The 27,293-nt window shown below is 37.9% G+C and overlaps 1 protein-coding gene across 1 annotated transcript in view; it reads right to left on the bottom strand.

Moving 5' to 3' along the window:
* The window catches only part of C1QL4 (complement C1q like 4), a 173,447-nt gene that overhangs the window by 123,673 nt on the left and 22,481 nt on the right, over positions 1-27,293 (bottom strand). The window lies entirely within an intron of this gene.

Genomic DNA, 27,293 nt, shown 5'->3' on the forward strand with positions numbered 1-27,293 from the left:
TATATATATATATATATATATATATATATATATATATATATTCTCTTGACTTGTAAGAAACTTTAGTGGACATGTAATATAGGATGTTTTATATGTCTACCCTCTAGACACACAAAAGAACACTTATAGAGAGAGTACACTTGCTTTTCGGGAAAACCAAGGTCATTTGTTAAAGGTTTATATAAATTAACCTGATCTTGATTCAATCAGATTTCAAAGAATCATTGAGTAAGAAAAATCTATCAGATACTTGTTATCCTATTTATCAGATTGATATTTGAAGAAATATATTATGCCACTGAGAAAAATCTGTCAAATTCCTGTTATCCTACGGAGCTGATTAACAAACAGGTAAATATATGATGCTTTAATGAATTATAGTTATAGGATACTTTTGTAAGATATAATACTGTAGGGGGTTTTGGCTAGTGAATGTAGGCCAGTTCTCCCTTTAATTCTTCACAATTATATATATATAAGTATTACCTTTAAATCTTTTTCCATCGATTCTATGTTTTAACAATGCCTTGCTGTCACTTATTCTTTGATAAATAGAATGCATTTTTCCCATTGATTTTGCTTTATTTGAAGCATGGATACTTTATAAATACAGACATATAGCAGTTTACCATTTATAATCATTAAGAGTGTCAGGGGTATAGATGTGGTCTAATTTGCAGAGCAGTAACATTGAGGAGCTGAGTTAAGCAATAGAATTGAAGGTGCTTAAAATGTAAGAAAATAAATACTTTTAAATTATTTGCATGGGACTTTTTTTAGTTTAGTGAATTAAAAATTAGATATGTTGTAAAAGGCAGGTAGTACTCTAGGTCAGTGTTTCTCATCTTCTCAAGTACCCCTAACAGGCCCGATATTCATGATATCTAAACTAGAGTACAGATGAAATAATCAGCTGATCTGTAACCATGGTTACTAACCTGCTTTCCCCAATCAACTGATTATTTAACATGTGCTCTAGTTTAGATATCATGGAAATCTGTCCTGTTAGGGGCAACTTTAAGAAATTAGTTGAGAAACACTGCTCTAGGTATTGTTTTAGGCTAGTCAACCCTAATTATTGGTGCTCAGTCAGGTACCCAATGTTATGAAAGGTATATAGACATTTTAACACATACATTATAACTGGGATAATAATGCAAAAAATCACCAGTGTGGCAGCACCATATAGAGTCCAAAATTGTATTCAAGGAAAAGTAAATATATGCAATGTTTCGGGATCAACTCCCTTAACTGTGATAATAATAGAATCAATAAAGAATTTAAACATAATAACATACGCCTAGATTTAGAGTTCTGCATTAGCCGTCAAAACCAGCGTTAGGGGCTCCTAACGCTGGTTTTGGGCTACCGCTGGTATTTAGAGTCAGTCAGGAAATTGTCTAACGCTCACTTTGCAGCCGCGACTTTTCCATACCGCAGATCCCCCTATGCCATTTGCGTATCCTATCTTTTCAATGGGATCTTTCTAACGCCGTTATTTAGAGTCTTGGCTGAAGTGAGCGTTAGAAATCTAATGACAAGACTCCAGCCGCAGAGAAAAGCCAGGAGTTAAGAGCTTTCTGGGCTAACGCCGGTTCATAAAGCTCTTAACTACTGTGCTCTAAAGTACACTAACACCCATAAACTACCTATGTACCCCTAAACCGAGGTCCCCCCACATCGCCGCCACTCTAATAATTTTTTTAAACCCCTAATCTGCTGACCGCACACCGCCACAACCTACATTATCCCTATGTACCCCTAATCTGCTGCCCCTAACACCGCCGACCCCTATATTATATTTATTAACCCCTAATCTGCCCCCCCCCAACATCGCCGCCACCTACCTACACTTATTAACCCCTAATCTGCCGACTGGACCTCACTGCTACTATAATAAAGTTATTAACCCCTAATCTGCCTCACTCCCGCCTCAAAAACCCTATAATAAATAGTATTAACCCCTAATCTGCCCTCCCTAACATCACCGACACCTAACTTCAAGTATTAACCCCTAATCTGCCGACCGGACCTCGCCGCTACTCTAATAAATGTATTAACCCCTAAAGCTAAGTCTAACCCTAACACCCCCCTAAGTTAAATATAATTTTTATCTAGCAAAATAAATTATTTCTTATTAAATAAATTATTCCTATTTTAAGCTAAATACTTACCTGTAAAATAAACCCTAATATAGCTACAATATAAATAATAATTATATTGTAGCTATTTTAGGATTAATATTTATTTTACAGGCAACTTTGTATTTATTTTAACCAGGTACAATAGCTATTAAATAGTTAATAACTATTTAATAGCTACCTAGTTAAAATAATTACAAAATTACCTGTAAAATAAATCCTAACCTAAGTTACAATTAAACCTAACATCACACTATCAATAAATTAATTACATACAAATACCTACAAATAAATACAATTAAATAAACTAACTAAAGTACAAAAAATAAAAAAAGAACTAAGTTACAAAAAATAAAAAAATAATTTACAAACATTATAAAAATATTACAACAATTTTAAGCTAATTACACCTACTCTAAGCCCCCTAATAAAATAACAAAGCCCCCCAAAATAAAAAATGCCCTACCCTATTCTAAAATATAAATTGAAAAGCTCTTTTACCTTACCAGCCCTTAAAAGGGCCTTTTGCGGAGCATGCCCCAAAGAATTCTGCTCTTTTGCCTGTAAAAAAAAACATACAATACCCCCCCAACATTACAACCCACCACCCACATACCCCTAATCTAACCCAAACCCCCCTTAAATAAACCTAACACTAAGCCCCTGAAGATCTCCCTACCTTGTCTTCACCACGCCGGGTATCACCGATCCGTCCAGAAGAGGGTCTGAAGTCTTCATCCAAGCGGGGGCTGAAGAGGTCCATCATCCGGCTGAAGTCTTGATCCAAGCGGGGGCTGAAGAGGTCCATCATCCGGTTGAAGTCTTCTATCAAGCGGCATCTTCAATCTTCTTTCTTCCGGCTCCATCTTCATCCCGCCGACGCAGAACATCCAACCTGGCCGACGACTTCCCGATGAATGACGGTTCCTTTTAAGGGATGTCATCCAAGATGGCGTCCCTCGAATTCCGATTGGCTGATAGGATTCTATCAGCCAATCGGAATTAAGGTAGAAAAATTCGGATTGGCTGATGGAATCAGCCAATCAGATTCAAGTTCAATCGGATTGGCTGATCCAATCAGCCATTCAGATTGAGCTCGCTTTCTATTGGCTGATCGGAACAGCCAATAGAATGTGAGCTCAATCTGATTGGCTGATTGGATCAGCCAATCGGATTGAACTTGAATCTGGCTGATTCCATCAGCTAATCAGAATTTTCCTACCTTAATTCCGATTGGCTGACATTTGGGGGACATTTTTTTAAATTAACAAGAGGTCTGACCTCTGGTTAATTGTACTTAGCGCAAAGTGCTACCGTGAGCTTGCAGGAGCATTAAGCAGCCGCTTGTAATGGCTGGTTATTAAACATGCACCTGTAAACGGGCAAATTTTCCCGTTTACGGGTGCACGTTAAAATAGTTCTTCTTTTGTAATCTAGCCCTTTGTGTGGCTACAAAGAACATAACAACTTTACAAATCACTGCTATGTCTGGACCATCCAATCTCTCCCAAAACAGGGGCTTTAACCCTTTTATTGCCAGTATTATACGTAATGTAAAATATGGCAAGTAACATTTAAAGTTCCGGGCTTTACTCCATGTTATCAATAACACACATATTGTGGATTTATATCCCTTATTGCAAGTAGCAAAAATAAGTGCATGGGTTAATCTGTAACCAGTAAAATACACAATACAGTGATTTAACCCACTTGCCACATACACAGTGCAGGGTTTTAACTCATGTTTGCACTATGACCAAACTCTTACCCGCCTTTGTTGTGTGAGCGAGCATGAATCTTCTGTGCACTCACTAATACATACTGCTCTTTTGCCAAGAAAATATACTGACTTTTTGGAATCTAAGTTACTATACAGGTCACATTTTGAGGATATCTGAACTGAAGCACAGGTGAAATATCCAGCTGATTAGTAAACCTGGGGCACGATCCGATATAAATCGTCGCCCGCAAAAGCCGGCGACGCCAAATTTTGGGCGGGTTTGGTATCACATATACGGCGTAACATAGAAGTTACGCTCATATATTTCTGCCTTCGGCCGTAGTTTTTTGGTCCATAGACGGGTATACCAAACCCGCGCAGTTTGGTATCCAATATACAGCGTAAGAACTTACGTGGCGAAAATGGAGAAATCTTACTCCATTTTCACCTCGCCACAAATTGCAGGCGTAGTAAGCCTTATGCTGAGTATTGGAGCCCCGTAACTCCCTAAACTACCTGCAAAATAAAACCTAACACCTAACGCATGCGCAATGTCTATCTACCTGTCATCCGCAATCCCCCGCCGCAATCCTAATAAAGTGTTTAACCCCTAAACTGCCGCTCCCGGACCCCGCCGCCACCTACATTAAATGTCTAACGCCCTAATGTGACCCCGCCGCCACCTACATTAAAATTATTAACCCCTAATGTAATCCCCCTACACCGCCACCATCTATATTAAAATTATTACCCCCTAATGTGAGCCCCCTACCCCGCCGCCACCTATTTTAACTATATTACTCCCTAATCTAATCCCCCTACACCGCCGCCACCTATAATAAATTTATTACCCCCTAAAATGTCCCTACCCGAAACTAAATTAAAAATAGCCCTGAAAAGGGCTTTTTGCGTGGCATTGCCCCAAAGTAACCAGCTCTATTACCAGCCCTTAAAAGGGCTTTTTGCGGGGCATTGTCACAAAGTAATCAGCTCTTTTACCTGTAATCTAATCCCCCTACACCGCCGCCACCTATATTAAAATTATTAACCCCTAATCTAATGCCCTATACCGCCTCCACCTATATTAAATTTATTAACCCCTAAAATACTAAAATTTCCCTACCACTAAACCTAAGTCTAACCCTACAAATAGCCCTGAAAAGGGCCTTTTGCATGGCATTGCCCCAAAGTAACCAGCTCTATTACCAGCCGTTAAAAAGGCCTTTTGTGGGGCATTGCCCCAAAGTAATCAGCTCTATTACCAGCCGTTAAAAGGGCTTTTTGCGGGGCATTGTCACAAAGTAATCAGCTCTTTTACCTGTAAAAGAAAGAACACCCCCCCATTTCAACCCACCACCCACATACCCCTACTCTAACCCACCCAATACCCCCTTAAAAAAACCTAAGTCTAACCCCCAAGTGCTCCTTACCTGTCCTGAAGACCGGCGGAGAAGGTACTGTTCCAGGCGGGGAAGTCTTCTTCCAGGCGGCGACCTCTTCTTCTTCCAGGATCCAGCCAGCACGGAGCGGAGGAGTTGAAGACCGATCACCGCGGAGCTGAAGACCGTCCATCTGAAACTGAAGACTGGCGATGCTGGAACTGAAGACGTGGAGGATCCTCTTCATACGATCGCCGCCGTACACTGAATAGGAATTCAAGGTACTCGATTAAAAATGGCGTCCCTTGAATTCCTATTGGCGGATTTGAGCCTTCAAATTCAAATCAGCCAATCGAATGTGAGCTACTTTAATTCTATTGGCTGATTTGAATAGCCAATAGAATAAGAGCTACTGTAATTCTATTGGCTGATTAGAACAGCCAGTCTTTCCTGGTAAAATATATATATATTTTTTTAAATTCACTTTTTATTGCAAGAATGAAGCAAAAACATCAAGACAATACATTGTGTAAGGTAACGTTTAACATAAACATAGTCATCATTTTTCCCGGGTACATAGGGCGCCGAGGCGTCCTACAAAGCATGTCTCGGCATGATATAGGTCCATAAGATTACGGGAGGTCAGTGTACACAACTAAAGTCTGTAAAGTCTATGGGTGTTCTTTAGCTTTTGCTCTCCTGCATGAATTTTTCTTATTTTTGAAAACAAAAAACAAACAAACATTTAAACAACATAACAACCTGACTACAAAACAATAGTAGTTCATCCATGTATATTCATCTTACACTCTCTGCATAAACTGCGTGTGATCATTCTGTGTGCATTTGTTTCCCTGAAGAACAGCAAGGTACTGAGGTGGAGTTGGGTGAGATGAAAAGATGGGAAGGAAAGAAGGGGAAAGAAAAAAAAAAAAAAAAAAAACATTTTTACGGATAAGTATTACTTCCTGTTAGAACAACATCAGCTCTACTTGGGATTGCTCAGGGCCTTGGTCCTTAGCTCTGTCTATGATGTGTTGCCATTCAGCAGACATACCCAGTTGAAGTATTGTCTCCAAATGAGCGAAGGGTTTCAAAATTTGTCTCTGTATAGGTGGGTCTAGTTTACTGATAAGTGGTTTCCATTTTCTCAAGAAAGGACGCAGTCTGTGCTTGGTGTCAAGTCTGGCATCGTATTGTTCCACAAAGAGCTGTCTAAGTAATGTATGTCTGAACTGGGCTATTGTCGGGGCTTGTCTTTTGATCCATCTCTGGAGGATGCAGTGTCTTGCAAGTAGTATGCATAATGTAAGGAATCTATGAAACCGTCGTGAGTCTCGTCCCATTTAAACATAAAGATTTCTGCACCTGTGAGCGGGATTTCCACTCCCAGTATGGTCTTTAGCCAATACTGGCATCGTCCCCAGAACCTCTTGATCTTAGGGCACGTGTAGAAATAATGTTGGAGTGACGGGGCAGCAGCGTTGCACTTGACACACATATCAGGTAGTCGTCTGTCCCATTTGGACAATCTGTGTGGTGTGATGTAGTCCGTGTGTAGCAATCTTATTTGTGCTTCTCTATAATACACTGCCAATGTGGCTTGTCTCGTGTGTTCTAGACTGTTCTTTATGTCCTGTTCTGTCAGGTCCGTCGAGCAAATATCGCTGTGTTTTGACAGGATACCAGAAAGGAGTGGGGCCTCGCCTTGTCTCAAGAGGCATCTATAGAAATGGGAGAGTGAAAACACACCCAATCGGAACATCGTTTGGGATATCGCGAAGGGGGACCCCCCCAGAATTTTTTTTGGATGCCTGCAGGGAGTTTACATAATGCCTCAGCTGCAAATACGCATAGAAGTGTCCATTTGGAAGCTGAAATTTGTTCTTTAATTCCTGGAAAGACCTCACTACATGTAGTAGGGGATCTAGGACATCCCCGACGGTGCTTAAGCCCCGCTCCCTCCAGACACGGAACGGTTCATGGTCAATACCAGCCGGGAAGGAAGGATTGCCCACTATCGGGATAAACCCTGGGGGGGGGGCATCGATTTTCAGAAATTTATGCATCAGGTGCCATGCCCTCAGTGGGTCTCTATATAGCATACTCTTGATGATCTTAGGGTGCAGCATCCCACCTCCGTACGGTAGATAAGGTAGCGCAATTGGCGCTATCACTGCCTCTTCCAGTTTTGTGTCACAGAAATGTCCTGTGTTCAACTGCCAATCTGACACCAGATGTGCCAAAGCCGCCCAATTATATAATTTAAGGTTGGGAAGACCCAATCCTCCCGTGGCGTAGGGAGATTGAAGTTTGTGGAGCGCAATGCGTGGTTTGCCCCCCTTCCACACAAAGCGAGTTATAGCTCTTGTGAGCAACCGCAAGTCCACTTTGGTCATAAGAAACGGTAGCATGAGCAGCGGATAAAGTAATTTCGGTAAGATAGTCATTTTTACCAAGCCGACACGTCCCGATAGCCCCAAGGGTAGTTTTATCCAGTTCAGAAGCTGAGATGAAAGTTGGGTGCATTTGTCAGATATGTTCAATTTATATATTTTTGAAGGGTCTCTATGAAGGTGGATTCCCAGGTATGTGAGGTGTCCCCTCGCCTCCACAAAGGCATAGTCATGTCTAGAATCTGGGTGTCTGTGTAGCCACAGGACCTCCGATTTAGTGGTGTTAATTTTGTAGCCGGAGAAGCTACCGAAGTCCGCAATGGCGTGAAGTATCTGTGGTATGTGTGTCTGTGGAGAGTCCACAAACAGCAACATGTCATTCGCATATAGAGCTAAGTGAAGAGGAACTTCACCTACGCGGATACCTGGGAAAACCTGACGTAGCTTCCGTGCCAATGGTTCCAACGCCAGGTTGAATAATAGAGGCGAGAGGGGACACCCCTGTCTGGTTCCCCTCTGCAGATGGATATCCTCCGAAAAGAGTCCTCTAGTCAGAACCTGAGCAATCGGGTTTTTGTATATCTTACTAATGGTTTCCAGAAAAGGGCCCCCGAAACCAAATCTCCTCATAGTGTCCAGTAAATGCTCCCATTCCACTCTGTCGAAGGCCTTCTCCGCATCTAACGACAGCAGGAAGGCCTCCGACATGCCCTGTTTGCCCTTCTCCTCGCCCAGGGACCAATAATGGTCAATGACCTGAAGCATTCTCCTCAAATTTACCACAGAGGTGCGTTTGAAGACGAAACCTGTTTGGTCTGGGTGCAGCAAATCTGGGAGTATCACCTTCAGCCGATTCGCCATGATCTTAGTGAATAACTTGTAATCGGTGTTTAACAGTGATATTGGCCTGTAGGATTCTGGCATGGAGTGATCCTTGCCTGGTTTGGGGATAAGTGTGATATGGGCTGAGGTGAAGTTTTCTGAGGGGGTCGCCTCAGTGAGAAACAAGGCATTGTACAGTCTAGTGAGTGTGTTAGTGATCTGCGGTTGCATTGCTTTATAAAATTCGGCAGGCAAGCCGTCAGGGCCTGGCGCCTTACCAGCCGGCAGGCTCTGCAGTGTGTGCGTAAGTTCTTCAGCAGTGATAGGGGTATTGAGATTATCCAATTGGTCCGTAGAGATTCGAGGTAGAACAACCTCTTGCCAAAATTTATTTTGAGTGTCTTTGTGTGATTGGGCCTGCCGAGTATACAATTGGGCATAATACTGGGCAAATCCCCTTGCGATGTCTTCCGGATTAGTGTAAGTCTTATTATTCCATTTTAGTGCCGCGAGTTTTGTTTTCACTGTCTGAGGCTTAGTCAGGGTTGACAGCATTTTGCCAGCTCTATCCCCATATCTATAGAATTTGCCTGCAGATTTCAGCAATCCCGCCGCAGCTTGTTGTTTCGCAAAGGCTTCTAGCTCCATTTTAGCAGTTATGTAAGTATCATAGGAGAGTTTTGATTTGTTCAAGAGGTACAACTGATAAGCTTGTCCCAGTTGTTTTTGCAATGCCCTTTGTCTATGTTGCACATTGTGTTTCACTTTGGCTGAGTATGAAATTATATGTCCCGCTAATACAGTCTTCGCCGTTTCCCACAAGAGTTGAGGGTTGTCCGTGTGTGCTGCGTTATCTGTCATGAAGTCTGTCCAAGAATGTTGTAAAAACTTGATAAATGTTTCTGATTTGATAAGGTACGTAGGGAATCTGAGTGTGTTTCTATTCATGCTTGGTCCAATTGTTCCTATCACTAGTTCAACTGGGGAATGATCTGATATCAATATGTCATGTATTATACTACGACTGACTTGATCTAGCAGGTTCCCGGCTACCAGAAACAGATCTATCCTGGACAGCGTGTGTTTGGCTTTAGATAGACAGGTGTAATCCCTATCTTCTGGGTGAAGAAGTCTCCAAATGTCACATACACTCAGGTCATTACTAAACAAATCAAAGACTTTGGTCTCGTATCTGGCTTTATAGTTTCGTCTGGGATCTTTAATTTTAAAAGTTTCCAACCACTGTCTATCCAGGTGATGCGTGGGGGAGATATTGAAGTCTCCTCCAATAATTAATTTCGCGCCTATATACGGGGCTAGGTTTTTTATCAGGTCTCTCCAAAATCCTAGATTTCTATGATTAGGGGCATAAAGATTACAGAACACATAATCAGTTGAGTTTACTCTAGCACAGACTATCATGTATCTATGGTTGGGATCCAGATATGTATGACCCACTGTGACCAAAATCTTTTTTACAAACGCAATAGCTAGTCCACGACTAGCACTCGTATGTGATAGATAGATCACCTGTCCTACCCAGTCTCTTTGTAGCTTCTGGTGTTCAATGTCAAGTAAGTGTGTCTCCTGGAGGAGAGCAATGTCTGTGCCCAATTTTCTTAGATGGGTGAGGACAGTCTAGCGTTTTATGGGGGAGTTAAGCCCTCCCACATTCCACGTCACTAACTTTAATGTCATGTCTATCTAGTGTAAGCTAACTGCAGAACAATGTGGAGAAAAAAAAAAAGGGGGGGGGGAGAAGAGGGAGGGAGAGGGGGAATAGAGGTATGGGGGAACCGTTGATATGTGACTTGTCCCAATAGCATTAATTTGGTAATAGTAAGATGTAATAATCAGATCCCGCTCCCACTCCACCCATCTAGCATAGCCCTGTTTGTCCTTCTTAACCATACATATTTGGATAAGTGTGGCAGCAATGAAAACATATAACATTTCAAAGTATGACATTTTCTTTTGTTTTTCTTTTTTTTGAACCACCCCTTGATGTGGAGTTTGATCTGTTAGTAGTAAGTTGAGAGCTTTAACTAGCATTAACCAAAACCTGTTAACTAACAATACATTTAACATCACTTTGTTTGTCATCTGGAACCATACATCTTCAGATAAGTGTAGCAGTAACAAAGCACATAACATTTCAAAATATAACATTGCAATATAAGTATATAACAATTTAACATTACCCTGGAGGCCTGGATTGACCTCCACCTCCATTCTCTCCATTTTGAAGTCCAGACCTTTCTACTGTCCTTAAGAGTGTCTTTCAACATATAGCACCCAACCATTAGTAATGACATTTGTTAATTTGATGGCCCCAGGTACAAAAATGAAGCCTGGCGATCTCCGACAAGGAGAGGACATCTCTGCTCATGATGGGTGTTGTTGCTGTTCCGTAGCTAGGTAACTCTTTAGTGCTTGTGGTGAGTGAAAGAATTTGACTCCGTGGGGTGTTTGTAGCCGTAGCTTCGCTGGATACAAAAAGGCAACTTGTCTTCCCTGTTCATGCAATTGGGTGCACATTGGGGCAAACTCTTTTCTTTGTTTTGATATCTCCATGGAGAAATCTTGGAAAAGGAGAAGCTTTACACCTTCAGAAATGATCTCTCTGCGCGCCCTGTAGGCTCTCAGGATCTTCATCTTCTCCTGAAAGTTCAGGCATTTAAATATGACCTGTCTAGGTCTGGCCCTGGCCTGGTCTAGATCCCTTTCGGGCCCCACACGGTGCGCCCTTTCTACGTCGATTGGGAGGATGTCGGGGTGTAGCCCTAGAAGTTTGGGGAATGTCAGTGCTGTAAATTCTAACAGATCCTTGCCTTTGATATTTTCCGGCACTCCTACTATGCGTAGATTGTTGCGGCGACTTCGATTCTCCAAGTCGTCAATGCGGTCCTGGAGAATCTGTCTTTTTGACCAGCTGCTTGACCGTGATATCTGCGTTAGATTGTCTGTCCTCCACCTCCGAGATTCGGTTTTCTGCTGTAGTCATTCGTGAGGAAAACTGTCTGACCTCACAGGTCAGGGTATCAACACGCCCTTTTTTTTTTTTGATAAAGCCCAATCGGGCGAAACGCGTCAGGGGAGAGTGTTGAACTCGTTCACTCTCTATTTTCTATGTATTTTAAACTAGCCCAGTACCGCTAAATCATGTGGAGCACAGGGTTACCGCAATTATAGAGCTAAAACATTGATATTTGACCTATCTGGTCAGGGTACCTAATAGGGACCGTTACATGGTGTTTATAGAAAAAACTTTCTTACTATATATGCAATAACGAGTTATAACCATATAGCCTGGGTTGTGCCAGACTTTATTTCATTAATAGTTAACTAAGTCTCTTAATAATTATACGCCACATCGTGGATATTGCTATAGTAACTGGGTTGTGCCAGTTTTAACTTAAACTACCTAACTGGTGTGTGAATGTGCGTGTATTGTAAGATCTCACAAACGTATGAGTGTGATTGATACTGCCCGATAGTGACAGCATTAGCTGTACCACACAGCGCTTAAACTGAAACATATATATCAACCTGCAACATTGTTGCGAATTAAACAAAAACTGACAGATATTCATTACGTATATAACCTGGGTTGTACCAGATTATACTTACTTTAATTGTTAAATTGAAGTTTGAAAATGAATGGGTGTTTCAACGGAGATTCATATTACAAATTAATGGACTGTTAACTCTATACATATAATCTGGGTTGTGCCAGACCGAGCTTTAACTTCAAACACAGCTTTCAGAGCTTTCGAAATTAATAGATATTGTAACACGGTTATTTAACTGAAACGAAATCATAGAAAGCATTTATTGAAAGTGGGTTGTGCCAAATTTAACTAAAGCTATAAAACCCAGTATATAAATGAATATGTATGAGAAGAATGTTACAAACTGATGACTGATAATTGTAATACTTGTGGATCATAACAGTGGCTGTGCCAAAGGGCACTTAATTCGAATTACCACACACTGGCCCAGAATAATAATTTTTGGCACTGTGAATAAACTCTGGGACATTTGTCAATTGATAAAATCTGGGAGACGCCGGGATAGCAGATTTAGTTTTCTATGAAACATACGCCTAAAATTTATAAAGGTGGATTAACATAAGCCATAGTAACTTTTGCAGCAATTACTATATGGACTAATCAGGGTCTAACTATTTAATAACTCTAAGTGAACAAAAGTGGCCAGATCAGAGGTCTGGGCTACACAGAACTAGGCTTATTGTGATTATAACTGTATTCCAATTTTTAGGAATATATACCTAATGAAATTTTGAAAACTATAGTAGCACCAAGCACGCACACATTACTATTTATACAAATATACAGGCTAAAATTATAACCCAGGTTATAACTGATCAAACCCTCGTTTTTGTGAATATTTAATTCACCAGTACCCCTATTCGTGGATAATCATTATTAATATACAATAATCATTACTCTGCTATCACCCATTATATTGAATGATGATAGCATAAGTTTATATAGCTGAGAGTACACAACCTTGATCAGAATTTATACATGAGCTCTACTATTCAGATGAACACTCTGATGGTAACCATTACCGAGTTGATTTATTGAACTATTTAGATCACTATTACTAGTGAATTTATTCAGGCCGAATTATCATAAATTGTGATCTAATGTGAAACTCACTATACTGATTTGAGCACTGGAGCAAATTTTAATTGTGTATGTATTAACCAAACAACTTTGGTTTTTTAATTTTAATACCAATAAAAGTTATATTTTAATATCCTGTTAAGGAATCCCAACCTTTAGTTCAGACCTAGAGTGCTGTAAGTGCATACTTTGGGTAGTCTGGTATCCTTTATACCATTCTTCCTTTGTGTTCAACAGGGTATCAACTCCCGCTTGGAGTGAGTCCATCTTAGGGAGGAAGAAAGTTTTCAATTCGTGTAGTAATGCTGAGTGGTCCACGCCTTGAACCGGGATCTGTTCTGGGGGGGATGAAGGTTCTGTATGTATCTAAGCTGTATGTTGTTGCTGCTTTTTATTGTCCGCATTCTTAGACCTATGAGACATGTCTGCAGCGGAGGCAGGGGAGAGTTTATAGAAAAATGTATCCACTTTCATCAGCCCGAGTAGGGCCGGGTCTCTTATTGAGATATTTTCAAGTGCAGTAATCAGTGTTAAGCTGCAAGACAGCAACCGTGCAAGGGGGCGCCTTACAAGGTGTGTGCTTAAGGCTAGCAGGACCGGTGATCTATGGAGAGAGCTGTACGGTCAGGGTGTTATGATGGACGGATCATGGTGCATTAAACTGTTTTCAAGTCTCTTTTTCCTTAGTCTTTTCCTTTAAATTGAGCGTAGTTGTATGAAAGAGTCTCTAAAAGTATTAACCCCCTCTCTTGGATAAATAGAGAGATAAGAGTCAGGTGCTGGCTTTCGGTCTTATACTATTTCTTCCTCTTTTCCTTATTTGTTGTTATCACCCTGCTGATGGCACTAAAATGGCCGCTATAGTGTATGCCACGTGGTTATGTTTGTGGCTAGGCCGTTATAAAAAAAAAAAAAAACAACACATTTCAGTAGTATCAAAATTCCTCCAATCTTGAACCTTGCTCCTATTATGGCGCTTGTTTATGCCCTGTCGTGCTTGTTTTAATTGTATTTAGGGTGTGCAAACAGGTGAAGCCTCAGCTAGGCAACCCTGTGTGACAGCAGGCCCACTTATATGTAAAGTGCGTCCTGGGCGGCTGTATGGCTAGTATCGGTGCTCCCTTTATACTCGGCTCCTGTCAACTCACCCTTATCAGGCACGGCTATTGATGGAATCTGCGGTTCCCGTCAGAGCGTGGTGCAGGGTCGGCACCTCGGGTGAATGCCGCTTCTCTTCCCTTCTCCTGTTGCAGGTCTCTTCGCAGCGTTTAGTGCGTCTTAGGCAGGTTTGTGTGGGTCTGAGTTTCCAGGCCCGATGCGTTGCACTTTCTGTTCGTTCCGGCAGCCAGGACAAAAGATGTGAGTCCTGCACACTTCGTTGGACAGCCAGCGAGGGTTGTATTCTCCCGGCAAGTCTGTTGTGTGGGGCTGAGCAGGGTTTTTCTGAAGATTTTTTTTTTTTTTTTTAAATATTTTATTGAGGGTATTAGAATAAATTCACTGCAGTGCATAGTACAAACATATCAAATATTATCATCATTTCAGAACATCTAAAGTGTACATAAAGAACTAGCGTCCCTCATTTTTCCTTTTTCCCCTATTGTTTGTAGGTGTAGGTCGCTCTTGGACCTGTGATATTGTATTAAATTGTAATAAGGGTAAAACAAAGAACCAAATTAACAAAACAAAACGACTTGCATCTTAGAGAGAGGACAACAATAAAAAGAAAATAAAGAAGCAAGTAGCCAAAACTGGAAACAGCGAATATAAATATAACCATTCAACATAGTACAAATTGTCATTTTGTAGATGTGGCTATGTTTTTTTTTTTTTTGTTTAAATAATTTTTATTGAGGTTTATATGTTTTAAGGGGGTGGCAATCATGATATTTATCTTTAAGATATTTATTAGGAGAATTGGAAGTTGGGCAATTTTATCTGTATGTGCTGATCCCATTTCCTAAGCTACACTGAGAGGCCATCTGGTGGTCAATAATATAAAAGTAACTCAGAGAGTGCCCGCGCTAAAAAAACATATTATATATATAGTAAAGGGATTTGATGCATCACTTAGCTAAGGCTAATATATTCCTCGGTCGTGCATTCAGTATTTGATACCCGGTCACTACCCCGGCCGAAGGCAGCGAAACCGGGACCTGTGAGTTAATATAATGTAAGGGTCGGCACCATGCTAAAGTTAAGCTGCCTATGGTGCAGTATAACAAAATTATCTTTATCTCTATGAGTGTGTGAGCCCCCTTTGCTAAGGTGTCTTAAATGTGTTTTATGCTGGATGGGTTTACCAATTAACATCTAGCTATATGTATTACATATTTATATAGAAGCAAACACAAGGTAACACATAAACAGTAGGATCATGACTTCTTCTCCCACCGAGGGTATTTCAAACTGAAAACTGCATTATTAATACATGTTAAATTATGTTAGAGAAGTAAATGTCGGGTAGACCACATTTGATTTAACTGGATAACAAGGTAAGCTGGATATGAGTGTAAACGGTGACTCCAATACTTAGCCGGGTTGAAAAAAGTTCCAAAAGGGAGGCATTTTGGGGCCATATTGCCGGTATGAGATCTGGGCATAATCCGGATCTTTTGGGCAGCGATGTTTAGCTCTTTTCTTCCGGATTATTTCCCGGCTAGTTTTTGCTTTATCGGTCTGGGTAACCAGAGGTCTGGTAAATACTGTTATTATGTCTCTATCTGAAGTGTCTGTCTGCAACATGTGCAGTTTACGCCTCTGAGTGGCCATGCTGTTTTGCGAGTCAGTCATCGGGTCCAGCAGTGTCCCGAGAGGAGCAAGTACATTTCCAGTCAGATCCAATTCAGCAAAGCCTGCCTTGTACACTATTGAATGATCCAGGGTCTTCAATGTTTCTTGACTACTGGTGTATTCACTCATCGTAGCATCAACAGGTCCCAAGCTCCACGTGGTAGCCTGACGAGCAGTGGTTCCAGTCTGGAACTGGGGTGCCTGTGTGAAAACAGGTGAGCATGATCCCTTACGTTGAATAAGCGCATCGGTTGGGCATATGTAAATGTCTTTGTCTATGGGGTAAGTCATCTCCGCTGTACTGTGTACCACCTCTGCAATTACTTGTTCGGCGGTAAACTTACTTATAAGATTATCATAGGGAGCTCTGTCCATCATGGATTGCAGCAGACGTTCAATCCTTTGAAGTTGTTGATCATGGTAATCTTGCGGGTTAGATTCTCCGTAGATTGCCATCCTCCTTTTTAGAATTATATACTCGTAGATTGTTGGAGTATAATATGTAAGTTAGTTCACCGTATCCAGTCAAGGTCAAATACCTCGGAAAACCGAGGGGGGAAGCGCTGCCTATCGTGAGCCGCCGCTCTAGGTCTCTGACGTCCGATTCTGGCCTCTAATGTCAGGAATACAGCTCAGTTGTAATATATGCTTTCCACAACAGGAACCAGGAGATTATGATGTAAATTGAGTAGTTGTGCTGTAAATTTCTCCAATAATCAGCGGATTATCGGTGTATCTATCAGAGCTCAGAAAAAAATGCGACCTCTCAGGATCGCTGTACGGACACGCCCCCCTTTTCTGAAGATTTAAACCCGATTTCACTCCAAGGTACGGAGCTCTAGTGAGATGCGACTGCTCACTTCCTCCGCCTACCGGAACTCCATCCTGGTAAAATATTTTATAAATAATATGAAGAGGATCCTCCATGCTCCGGCTCCGGTCTTCAGTTCCAGCGTCGCTGATCTTCAGTTCCAGCATCGCCGGTCTTCAGTTCCAGATGGACGGTCTTCAGCTCCGCGGTCATCGGTCTTCAACTCCTCCGCTCCGCTCCGCGCCGGCTGAATCCTGGAAGAAGAAGAGGTCGCTGCCTGAAAAAAGACTTCTCTGCCAGTCTTCAGGACAGGTAAGGAGCACTTGGGGGTTAGACTTAGGTTTTTTTAAGGGGGGATTGGGTGGGTTAGAGTAGGGGTATGTGGGTGGTGGGTTGTAATGGGGGGGTTTCTTTTTTTTACAGGTAAAAGAGCTGATTACTTTGGGGCAATGCCCCACAAAAGGCCATTTTAAGGGCTGGTAATAGAGCTGATTACTTTTGTAATTTAGATTAGGGTAGGGAATTTTTTTTATTTTGGGGGGCTTTGTTATTTTATTAGGGGGCTTAGAATATGTGTAATTAGCTTAAAATTCTTGTAATCTTTTTTTATTTTTTGTAATTTAGTGTTTGTTTGTTTTTGTAATTTAGTTTAGTGTAGATGTATTTGTAACTTAGGTTAGGATTTATTTTACAGGTAAATTGGTAATTATTTTAACTAGGTAGATATTAAATAGTTATTAACTATTTAATAGCTATTGTACCTAGTTAAAATAAATACCAAGTTACCTGTAAAATAAATATAAACCCTAAAATAGCTATGATGCAATTATTAATTATATTGTAGCTATCTTATGGTTTATTTTATAGGTAAGTATTTAGTTTTAATGAGAATAATTTAGTTAATATTATTTAGATTGATTTTAATAATAATTAAGTTAGGGGTGTTAGAGTTAGATAGGGTTAATATAGTTAATATATATAATATAATAACTATATTAACCCTAATATAATTAGGGTTAATATAGGTGGCGGCTGTGTAGGCGGGCCTGATTAGGGGTTAATATATTTAATATAGGTGGCGGCGGTGTAGGGGGATTACATTAGGGGGTAATACATTTATTATAGGTGGCGGCGGTGTAGGGGGATTAGATTACAGGTAAAAGAGCTGATTACTTTGTGACAATGCCCCGCAAAAAGATATTATAAAAGTGTCGTTACTCTACCTTTTCCTATCTTTCCAGGAAGCCTAAATAGGGCTAAATCATAATTATCTATTTGTTTTTTTCTGTGCTTTCGGCTAATATGTTTAAACCCTTTATTATGAGTTATTTTCTCACATTTCACTATCCAGAATGTATCACCAACTTCACTGCCCAATAGAGTTCTGATATACTCTTATCTTATTTAGATTTCGCCTTTATCGCCCCCATATACTCTTCCCACAAGAACTTTATAGAATGGTATTCTTCAATATGGTTGGTCTGCTGATAGTGGTATTTTTCTAGGGATAATAGCCTTGATACCTGCTCCCTCCACTCTTGAACCTTAGGGACTCTAGGGCTTTTCCATAACCGTGGTATTAGCTGTTTAGCACAACTTAACATAATAAATAGCAGTGTTGATCTCAGTTTACACTTTGGCTTTCTATCACTTTTAAAGGTACACTCAAGTCAATATTAAACTTTCATGATTCAGATAGAGCTTGCATTTTAAACTACTTTCCAATTTACTTCCCTTAACAAAATGTACACAGTATTTTTATATTTATACTTTTTGAGTTACCAGCTTCTACTGAGCATGTGCACGAATTCACAGAATATACTTATATATGCATTTGTGATTGGCTGATAGCTGTCACATGATACAGGAGGAGTGGAAATAGACATAATTTGTCAGAAAAAAAAGACTTACTATTGTATTTGTCTTTTCATCACGCAGTTGTTGATTATGCAAATCTACTGAATTTACTGGTCCTTAAAGGGACACTCAGGCTTTATTAAATTTTCATGATTCAGATAGAGCATGTAATTTTAAACAACTTTCCAATTTACTTCCATTAAAAAAAAATGTGCACAGTCTTTTATATTTACACTTTTTTTGAGTCACCAGCTCCTACTGAGCATGTGCAAGAACTCAGACTATACGTATATGCATTTGTGATTGGCTGATTGCTATCACATGGTACAGGGGGAGTGGAAATATATATAACTTTAAAATGTGTTAGAAAAGAATCTACTACTCATTTGAAATTCAGAGTAAATGCTATTGTATTGTCTTGTTATCTTGCATTTGTTGATTATGCAAATCTACTGAATTTACTGGTATTCTACCAGTCACACTTACAACAGTATGCCTTCCCCAATCACTTCCACTATTATCAGTTATCACCTATTGTGGAGTTTAACAGTGTGTTACATTATTGTTGCAGATCTGCTGCCACGCATTAATCCAGTCACATGCACACAACCTTCCTTGATGTTCTCTACAACGAATGATAGCATGAGAACAAAGTAAATTTGATTGATTGGTTTTTCTATCTCAATCATGAAATTTGATGGGGGGGGTTGTGTCCCTTTAATGAATCAACCAACCTAGTGATGGCCTATGGTATGTTGCAAATGTGTGTTTTGTTGTGGTCACTGGGTTAAAGGGACAGTTTACTCAAAAATGTTCTCCCCTTCAATTTGTTCCCAATGATCCACTTTACCTGCTGGAGTGTATTAAATTGATTACAAGTAGCTCCTTTACCCTTATATTGGCATTTGAAATGGTTAATTTAGCATGTGGTATCCCCACCTATTCTGAAAGTTTGTGGCCGCGCGTACCAGCTATAGATAAGCTTTGTAAACACAGCCAGCAGAAGAAATTACACTCCCAGTGTGAGAAAGCAGAGATAAGGTAATAAAATGTTGATTTTCCATTGTTCTCTCAAAGTATTGGTGATTGTTTTAAGGACAGATATAAGATAAAGAAGCAGGTATATGTGCACAATGTGATACAGTAATGAGATCTGATTATGCCTACAAGCTCAACCTATTTTATTAGGCTGTGGCTTCAAAACACAAAATCAGAGCTTTAATATACACAAATAAGCCTTAAAAATCTAATTTTCATACATTTTTTACTCTGCAGTTGGTAAAAAAAGCAATTGTAAACACATTAAGGGAAAAACTATTTTACAGTATACTGTCCCTTTAAGAAAATAAATGCACTGTTAGTCTCCCGTTCATGTTTTCTTATTTTCCTATTTTTCTTTCAACTACAAAGTGCTCACAAATCTGCTAAGTATCTGAACACAAACAAAATATAGAGTAATAATCTTTGCAGTTGTATCCTGTATAATAATTTCCCAGGATGAAGATTGGTTTTGCTTAATATATTTAGTTCAGTCCTTCAAAAAAAAGTGTGGAAACTCACCAAGACTTTCACCCTCCTCACAATTAATATTGCTTTATACATATATGCATGCAGGATATGTGAGTACTTTTATTTACCCCGCTTTCTTTTTGACAAATATTTGCATGGATGGAGATACCTTGAGGCATTTTAGATTCCCTTAGAAGTGGACCTTTACAAAATATATACTTCAGGGGATGTCATGTTGCTCATGCAGGCCTGTGATACCTTGTCTATAGGCTAAGGGGTTAAGAACGCATATAGCTATTTGGTATCTGTGTCCTCAGGCGACATGCAGCAAATGTAATCACCTCTTCCTTTCTCCTTACTACTGTGTGCTCAAGAATGAAGTCCAATGGATACCTAGCAAAATTACAAAAAGCTGGCTTCCAGAGGTTGAGAAATCTCAAACACATTTAAATTAGAATCTTAGAATCTATAGTACGCAAGCATTTTTAAAATATGTTTAAATGTAGCATGTGATTGACGTCTTTTATTCCCCTTGCACTTAAAGAGACATACAACTCTAAATGGAAATGTATTGATGCAATTTAAAGGGACACTGAACCCACATTGTTTCTTTTGTGATTCAGATAGAGCATGACATTTTAAGCGACTTTCTAATTTACTCCTATTATCAAATTTTCTTTATTTTCTTGGTATCTTTATTTGAAATGCAAGAATGTAAGATTAGATGCCGGCCCATTTTTGGTGAAAAACCTGGGTTGTTCTTGCTGATTGGTGGATTAATTCATCCACCAATAAAAAAAAGTGCTGTCCAGAAGCATGAACCAAAAAAAAGCTTAAATGCCTTCTTTTTCAAATAAAGATAGCAAGAGAATGGAGAAAAATTGGTAATAGGAGTAAATTAGAAAGTTGTTTAAAATTGCATGCTCTATCTGAATTACAAAAGAAAAAAATTTGGGTTCACTGTCCCTTTTAATGTTTATTAAAAGCATTCTGGGACCCCTGTATTAGTAAAAAGGCTCTCCCTTATTAGCAAAGCACATGCACCTACTAATTGAGCATATACTGCATTTTGAATTACTAAGTATGTCTCATTACTAATAAATACATGACACCACTAACTTTCTGAGCAAACCTGCTGTATGAATAAGGTTGCCTAGGGTATATGTGCATATAGTGCACAAATAACATAAAAGTTAGAAGAAGAAAAAAATGTGTTAAACATACTATTATCTTTAATGTGTTCATTTTACTATTATCTAGTTAAAAGGACATGAAACCCAATTTTTTTCTTTCATGATTTAGAAAGAGCATGTCATTTTTAACAACTTTCTACTTTACTTCTATTATCTAATTTGCTTCATTCTCTTGATATCACTTGCTGAAAAGCATATCTAGATATGCTCAGTAGCTGCTGATTGGTTGCTGCACATATATAGAGGCCTTGTGTGATTGGCTCACACATGTGCATTGCTATTTCTTTAACAAAGGATATCTAAAGAATTGAGCAAATTAGATAATAGAAGTAAGTTGGAAAGTTTTTTTAAATTGCATGCCCTATCTGAATCATGAAAGTTTAATTTGGACTAGACTGTCCCTTTAAGTAAATTATGGAGCAGTAATACACTACTGGGAGCTAGCTGAACATATCTGGGGAGCCAATGATGGTGGCATATACGTCTATCTAAAATATAGCTTTGGAGACAGCACACAATGTAGCAGTCTACAGACTAGGCTTACCATGCTCATCAACATGTAGAATAAGTGAAGACTCAAGCTACTTCAAATGTAAAAAGATCTTTATTTTACATCAGTGCAGGGTCCCACAGATTAAAGCAAGCATGAATAAGGGCTAAATGTGTGCCTTACGCATTGCTTTAATCTGTTACACTGATGTAAAATAAAGGTGTTTTTAAATGTTAAGCAGCAGGAGACTTTACTTATTCTAAATATGTGTACCCACCAATCGCATGCTAGCTATAGAGTTATGCTGTTCTACAAAGGATCCTAAGATAATTAAGTAAATTTGATTATAGAAACACAATGACATTTTTTTTATAATTCATGTATCTGAATCATGAAAGTTTACGTTTGATTTTTTGTCCCTTAAAAGCAGTGAAGCAGTAATGACTTTTATTCTAGAAGTATACTGCATCAATACATTCATTCAGAGTTGAAACACCTTCATATGCATTTTCAGTTTTTTCCTTTAAACAAGAATAATTATCAGACTGCAGAAGGTTTAGATAGAATAAGTATTACTTTGTTCTAGCACCCAGGGCAGTTATGATGCTGCTATATTTTGCTGTGTGCGCCCTTTTATTACACCATTCAATATATAAGAAAAGCAGACAGCAGTATATGTGCAAATTGCAGAGTAATAAACTGCCAATGTCTTATTAATGCCTAAACTGAGCATACACAGGACTGGGCTAATATAAAGAACTGTTTAACCTTAACGGCACACAACACTTTTTTACAGGAATTATAAGAAACAATCTACTCTCAGGGTTTCAGAATTGCAGGAATATTATGGTATTCTGCAGATTATTGCTCTAATCTGTCTCATGATCCCCCTCTAACCTAACACAAACAGAAGTGTTTGCCTGTAATGAATTGTTGGTTTCCTTCAATAGTGTGATATTGTGTATAAACATATTTAAATGCCTCTTGTTATCTTGAAATCACAATTGTTATATTTACGGTACATATTTACTGTACATTTACCGTACATATTTACTGTATATAATCTCAGATACTGTAAAGTACAAGCATTGTGCAGACTAGTTATACATTGTTATCTTTACTGTACATAATGTTCAGATACTGTAAAGTACAAGCATTGTGCAGACTAGTTATACATTGTTATCTTTACTGTATATAATGTTCAGATACTGTAAAGTACAAGCATTGTGCAGACTAGTTATACATTGTTATCTTTACTGTATATAATGTTCAGATACTGTAAAGTACAAGCATTCTGTAGACTAGTTATACATTGTTATCTTTACTGTATATAATGTTCAGATACTGTAAAGTACAAGCATTGTGCAGACTAGTTATACATTGTTATCTTTACTGTACATAAGGTTCAGATACTGTAAAGTACAAGCATTGTGCAGACTAGTTATACATTGTTATCTTTACTGTATATAATGTTCAGATACTGTAAAGTACAAGCATTGTGCAGACTAGTTATACATTGTTATCTTTACTGTATATAATGTTCAGATACTGTAAAGTACAAGCATTGTGCAGACTAGTTATACATTGTTTGTTTGTTATCTTTACTGTACATAATGTTCAGATACTGTAAAGTACAAGCATTCTGTAGACTAGTTATGCATTGTTATCTTTACTGTACATAATGTTCAGATACTGTAAAGTACAAGCATTCTGTAGACTAGTTATACATTGTTATCTTTACTGTATATAATGTTCAGATACTGTAAAGTACAAGCATTCTGTAGACTAGTTATACATTGTTTGTTTGTTATCTTTACTGTACATAATGTTCAGATACTGTAAAGTACAAGCATTCTGTAGACTAGTTATGCATTGTTATCTTTACTGTACATAATGTTCAGATACTGTAAAGTACAAGCATTCTGTAGACTAGTTATGCATTGTTATCTTTACTGTACATAATGTTCAGATACTGTAAAGTACAAGCATTCTGTAGACTAGTTATACATTGTTATCTTTACTGTACATAATGTTCAGATACTGTAAAGTACAAGCATTGTGCAGACTAGTTATACATTGTTATCTTTACTGTACATAATGTTCAGATACTGTAAAGTACAAGCATTGTGCAGACTAGTTATACATTGTTTGTTATCTTTACTGTATATAATGTTCAGATACTGTAAAGTACAAGCATTGTGCAGACTAGTTATACATTGTTATCTTTACTGTATATAATGTTCAGATACTGTAAAGTACAAGCATTCTGCAGACTAGTTATACATTGTTTGTTATCTTTACTGTACATAATGTTCAGATACTATAAAGTACAAGCATTCTGCAGACTAGTTATACATTGTTTGTTTGTTATCTTTACTGTACATAATGTTCAGATACTGTAAAGTACAAGCATTCTGTAGACTAGTTATACATTGTTTGTTATCTTTACTGTACATAATGTTCAGATACTGTAAAGTACAAGCATTGTGCAGACTAGTTATACATTGTTTGTTATCTTTACTGTACATAATGTTCAGATACTGTAAAGTACAAGCATTGTGCAGACTAGTTATACATTGTTATATTTACTGTACATAATGTTCAGATACTGTAAAGTACAAGCATTCTGCAGACTAGTTATACATTGTTATCTTTATTGTACATAATGTTCAGATACTGTAAAGTACAAGCATTCTGTAGACTAGTTATACATTGTTTGTTATCTTTACTGTACATAATGTTCATATACTGTAAAGTACAAGCATTGTGCAGACTAGTTATACATTGTTTGTTATCTTTATTGTACATAATGTTCAGATACTGTAAAGTACAAGCATTGTGCAGACTAGTTATACATTGTTATCTTTACTGTACATAATGTTCATATACTGTAAAGTACAAGCATTGTGCAGACTAGTTATACATTGTTTGTTATCTTTACTGTACATAATGTTCAGATACTGTAAAGTACAAGCATTGTGCAGACTAGTTATACATTGTTATCTTTACTGTACATAATGTTCAGATACTGTAAAGTACAAGCATTGTGCAGACTAGTTATACATTGTTATCTTTACTGTATATAATGTTCAGATACTGTAAAGTACAAGCATTGTGCAGACTAGTTATACATTGTTATCTTTACTGTACATAATGTTCAGATACTGTAAAGTACAAGCATTGTGCAGACTAGTTATACATTGTTTGTTATCTTTACTGTATATAATGTTCAGATACTGTAAAGTACAAGCATTCTGTAGACTAGTTATACATTGTTTGTTATCTTTACTGTACATAATGTTCAGATACTGTAAAGTACAAGCATTGTGCAGACCAGTTATACATTGTTATATTTACTGTATATAATGTTCAGATACTGTAAAGTACAAGCATTCTGCAGACTAGTTATACATTGTTATATTTACTGTACATAATGTTCAGATACTGTAAAGTACAAGCATTCTGTAGACTAGTTATACATTGTTTGTTATCTTTACTGTACATAATGTTCAGATACTGTAAAGTACAAGCATTGTGTAGACTAGTTATACATTGTTATATTTACTGTACATAATGTTCAGATACTGTAAGTACAAGCATTGTGCAGACTAGTTATACATTGTTTGTTATCTTTACTGTACATAATGTTCAGATACTGTAAGTACAAGCATTGTGCAGACTAGTTATACATTGTTATCTTTATTGTACATAATGTTCAGATACTGTAAAGTACAAGCATTGTGCAGACTAGTTATACATTGTTTGTTATCTTTACTGTACATAATGTTCAGATACTGTAAGTACAAGCATTGTGCAGACTAGTTATACATTGTTATCTTTATTGTACATAATGTTCAGATACTGTAAGTACAAGCATTGTGCAGACTAGTTATACATTGTTTGTTATCTTTATTGTACATAATGTTCAGATACTGTAAGTACAAGCATTGTGCAGACTAGTTATACATTGTTTGTTATCTTTATTGTACATAATGTTCAGATACTGTAAGTACAAGCATTGTGCAGACTAGTTATACATTGTTTGTTATCTTTATTGTACATAATGTTCAGATACTGTAAAGTACAAGCATTGTGTAGACTAGTTATACATTGTTATATTTACTGTACATAATGTTCAGATACTGTAAAGTACAAGCATTCTGCAGACTAGTTATACATTGTTATCTTTATTGTACATAATGTTCAGATACTGTAAAGTACAAGCATTGTGCAGACTAGTTATACATTGTTATCTTTACTGTACATAATGCTCAGATACTGTAAAGTACAAGCATTCTGCAGACTAGTTATACATTGTTTGTTATCTTTACTGTACATAATGTTCAGATACTGTAAAGTACAAGCATTGTGCAGACTAGTTATACATTGTTATCTTTACTGTATATAATGTTCAGATACTGTAAAGTACAAGCATTCTGTAGACTAGTTATACATTGTTTGTTATCTTTACTGTACATAATGTTCATATACTGTAAAGTACAAGCATTCTGTAGACTAGTTATACATTGTTTGTTATCTTTATTGTACATAATGTTCAGATACTGTAAAGTACAAGCATTGTGCAGACTAGTTATACATTGTTATCTTTACTGTACATAATGTTCATATACTGTAAAGTACAAGCATTGTGCAGACTAGTTATACATTGTTTGTTTGTTATCTTTACTGTACATAATGTTCAGATACTGTAAAGTACAAGCATTGTGCAGACTAGTTATACATTGTTATCTTTACTGTACATAATGCTCAGATACTGTAAAGTACAAGCATTCTGCAGACTAGTTATACATTGTTTGTTATCTTTACTGTACATAATGTTCAGATACTGTAAAGTACAAGCATTGTGCAGACTAGTTATACATTGTTATCTTTACTGTATATAATGTTCAGATACTGTAAAGTACAAGCATTCTGTAGACTAGTTATACATTGTTTGTTATCTTTACTGTACATAATGTTCATATACTGTAAAGTACAAGCATTCTGTAGACTAGTTATACATTGTTTGTTATCTTTATTGTACATAATGTTCAGATACTGTAAAGTACAAGCATTGTGCAGACTAGTTATACATTGTTATCTTTACTGTACATAATGTTCATATACTGTAAAGTACAAGCATTGTGCAGACTAGTTATACATTGTTTGTTTGTTATCTTTACTGTACATAATGTTCAGATACTGTAAAGTACAAGCATTGTGCAGACTAGTTATACATTGTTATCTTTACTGTACATAATGTTCAGATACTGTAAAGTACAAGCATTGTGCAGACTAGTTATACATTGTTATCTTTACTGTACATAATGTTCAGATACTGTAAAGTACAAGCATTGTGCAGACTAGTTATACATTGTTTGTTATCTTTACTGTACATAATGTTCAGATACTGTAAAGTACAAGCATTGTGCAGACTAGTTATACATTGTTTGTTATCTTTACTGTATATAATGTTCAGATACTGTAAAGTACAAGCATTCTGTAGACTAGTTATACATTGTTTGTTATC

Source organism: Bombina bombina, chromosome 3 (genome assembly GCF_027579735.1).
Source record: "Bombina bombina isolate aBomBom1 chromosome 3, aBomBom1.pri, whole genome shotgun sequence".
Classification (NCBI taxonomy): Eukaryota; Metazoa; Chordata; class Amphibia; order Anura; family Bombinatoridae; genus Bombina; species Bombina bombina.